The following is a 3991-nucleotide window of genomic DNA, read 5'->3' as shown; positions in this document are numbered from 1 at the left end:
AAATTGAGCGAATCTTGATTCGTCTGAGAACAATACGGTCTTCCAAAGTCCAGAGGCTTGGTCATCATATCATCTTAATAAGGGCTTCCATCTAGCTGCTCTGCAACGATAACCCAATCTGTGGAGAATCCATTGAACAGATTTCGGGCTCATCCCACCAACTTTGGCCACTCTGCGGTCGTTAATCTGGGATCCATTTCGATTCTCCTCTTGACAGCACTTTTTGTTCTCTCTGATGGACCAGGACGACCCAGATGCTGCTCAGTTGTTTCCTTGCCATGTTTCCTGAACTGCACGATTATTCTGTTGACTGTCGAAAGCGGGATTCCCAAATTCTGCGAAATTTGCCGCTGACTTATTCCATCACATGCTTGACCAACTATCCTTCCTCTAATAAAATCTGACAATTCGATAGAACCTTGAGTTCTAGTCATGTTGTAGCACAAGATAATTAGTGTGCGGACCATTTTCATTTATATAGTGCTCTGTGAACACAAAATCGTTAGCATAAATCAGTTAAATGATGAAAAATTAGGTGTCTATTTACTTGTGACCACTCAGTGTATATAGGCGTGGAAGAAATAAGATTTTCTGGTGAAGTAATCATCCAGAAATAAGTGTTTTTAAGTTCTGTTTCCATAATGAAAATAACATGGAGGTATTGTGAGTTTAGATTTGACGAAAAGCTGATGGGGAGGTGTTTACTATGTGGCCAGACAACAAAAAGTGGCCAGGTCTTCAGTTTGTTTGCAGAATTAATTTTCTAGATGAATAAAGGATTAGTTGGTATGCAAAGTGACAAGTTCAAGAATGCTTTCTGAAGAAAGGTTGGTTCTGAGATTCATGATGGAGACTTCTCCAAGCTTTTAATACAGTCAGAAACATAAACAAATATAAAATCTGAGCCATAAAGGCACAGGGAAGTAGCATCTGAATTTCTTTTGCTAGTTATCTACACACAAGAGTGCCCATGGTTAATAGGAGCATGTGTAATTATTATCTAAAATGTGTAATTTATTATTTAAAGCATTATTTAAATTTGAAATTAAGGGGTCCTATATCCCACGTTGGTGGCTAGGGCAATTGGACCGCAATGTGATATATATACTTGAAGGTGTAGCCATAGAGTGATATGTTCTGAGCCAGTTCTGAGAAAGTATGCAATATCAAAGTTGACAAACCTTCTCCTCCACCTGAGGAAGCACAAAAGGCAACACCCCAGGCTCTGAATGATGGGATTGCGTATGCCTTACTCAACCAAAGGAACAGAGCTCATCTAGTCTGGATTTATGAACATCATCCTCACTGCCCAACCAAGTGGACAAGGTACATTCCACTTGCCCCTGTAATTATTGTGAGGACATGGAACAACTGTGCTCAACCAAGGACCCAGGATGGGACCACTCTGCATTTGGAATTACGAGGAGATAGTGGACCCTCTTCCATGAACAATGTACTGAACCTATACTGATCAAAATGAAGGGCCATGCACATCCCAACTAGATACCTAAACATAAAATCTGAACTGGTATTACGAGTAGGCTCCTGCATAGGCTGGTGACACTCCTATCGACACCTGGGAAAAACATCCAGGGACCTGGGTAGGAGGGCTTGGACTTTGCCCTCTTCTCCTAGAGTGGAGGAATTAAGTCTAACACTCTGGAAGAAAAGCATTTGTTCACCACAGTGACTGAAAACTGGGTGTGGTAAGGACTCCTAGCTCCACTAGTAGAATCTTGGGGGTAATGTCTGTTGGGGAGTCGTGAGGAACAGTGCTCTAGAAACAGTGCAATAGGTGAGCCAAGTTCCCTAAATTTTTAAAAGCAAATTGACCTCGACTTATTCAATTCAAAGATTTGCAGGGATAGACAGGATCTCCTTATGCTTTACTCATGAAAGACCATGAGTGGTGGTCCATCACAGAACAGTAATATCACCTGGTCAGTTCCTCGGTGGTCTTGTGGAACGCCTCATTTCTAAAGAGCCTGTTGCAACCTGTACATAGTATATTCAGTTATTGGTTGCTAGTTTGGAATTGGTTTAATAAATCACACCTGTCTGGGCAACATTCGCCACAGAGTGGGATCCTGTGAAAACAAGATAAGGGACCCTGAAAGTTAAAAATAAAAATACTCACCCCTCTGGTGGTCTAGCAGAAATGGTGAAGATACCTACAGGGGTAGGCAAAACCCTCAGATGAAGAGATGGCTGGATCATGCAAATAAACTGAGAAAAAGATATTGGGGGAGATTCACATACCAGTCCATACCATGACCTCCAGGAGGCAATTTGACCTAGGCTGCTAAGGACATAGAAAAGCAAGAAATCTGATGAGATGTGACTGGCAGAAGATTTTTTGCCTTCAAAGAGAGCCTGGAATGAAAATCGTTGTCTAGTATCTCTAAAGGTATTAGTGTAGGCCACAAAACCTTAAAGACCCTCACTGAATATGACCATTATCAAAATGTGATATATAACAGAGAGAAATGGTGAACAGATGAATCAGAGAAAAGGATTGAAAAGAGATGATTGTATGAGAGAGTTATTGGATCTAGAAGTGATTAACTCTCCCTCTCAGTCATGTTATTCTACTTATGAAAAGTGTCATTCATTAAGCAAAAAACATTTCTTTAAATTCAATAAGACAAGAGTTGGAGTAAGTGTAATACATGCATCAGCAGAACAATTTTCTCCCTCCTACCTACTCTGTGATATTTTCAGGTAAAACTGATTTCCCTAAAGAGTAACTCATGTAGGTCTGGCAAGATATATTAAAAAGTAATATTGAGTTCTGGTGATACTAACTGAGTCTATGCTAAAAAACAAAGCAAAAAACAGACAGTACAGAACTGTGTAAGATGCAATGAAACAGTCTTTATTATTTACAACACAAAGCAACAGTATGTGTATGTTACCTATGGAGAATAGACAACCGTCTTTACTGGAGAGGTAGATTGATCAGACTGATGTAATTCCCTTAATATTTATTCCAGGCTAACTGACTTACTTAAAACTCTATTCTAGATTGACTAAAACTCACGTAACATCAGAATTACCCAGAACAACTAGTATTACGCACGTGACTGGTCATTCCCAGTAGTAAATAAAGAAAGTTGTGGCCTCGAAATATTTCCCGATATGCTATTGGAAGATACTGATATCTATTTCCATACATAAGATACAGCTTTAAAGGTGAACTAGAGCAGACAAAGTGGTTTATCTAAAAAATGACAGAGAATAAAGGTTGCTAGAGTAAAACAAAAGCAACTTAACGACTTTCTTGACCATGTGTTATGTGGAAAATGCACACGCATTACTGGAAATTTTTGAAAACATTTTTATTAAAATAAGAAGGTAGAAAACGCTTAGAATGCCTGCATAATACACGTACTCGGCCCTATAGAAGTCGAATAAGTCATCATACATCTTAAGAAACTGATCAATGGCCAAATCTTATTTAGGGCTAACCTTTTTAAACAAGCAGATCGACAACATTATCAGCCTCTAATCTCCCATAAACTTGTCACCAACTGTTCCGTCTATTGGATTGGCATGCATTCTCATATGCAGACATCTTTGTCATCAATAACCAAACTTGTAACAGTTATATCGAGCATTCATTCTTCTTTCTCTATTCATTATCCCCATTCACATCATTGACATTGATGGAACAGATGATTCAGGTGTTTATGTACTTAACAAACAAATCACAAGGTAATGTCATCTGTTGTGGCTTCTCATAACATAGTAATGATACGTTAAAGTGTTGTATCTCCAACAAAGCTACTGTTCCAGGCTTTCTTTGCTACAGCATTGTAGTTGAATTTACAAGATCATACCTTGTCTGAAAATGCTTCTAATGCCAAAGTGAAAGACCTTCCATACACTAACTGATGGTAATATCTTCTTGGTGAGCTGTCACCATCCTGGCATTGCAATTCATTGGCATAAATAGCTTTGTTTTTGCTCACCTGGTAGATGGCTCTATTTT

The sequence above is a fragment of the Limulus polyphemus genome, unplaced genomic scaffold (assembly GCF_000517525.1).
Source record: "Limulus polyphemus unplaced genomic scaffold, Limulus_polyphemus-2.1.2 Scaffold4951, whole genome shotgun sequence".
NCBI classification, from domain to species: Eukaryota; Metazoa; Arthropoda; class Merostomata; order Xiphosura; family Limulidae; genus Limulus; species Limulus polyphemus.
This window is presented reverse-complemented; position numbering follows the sequence as displayed.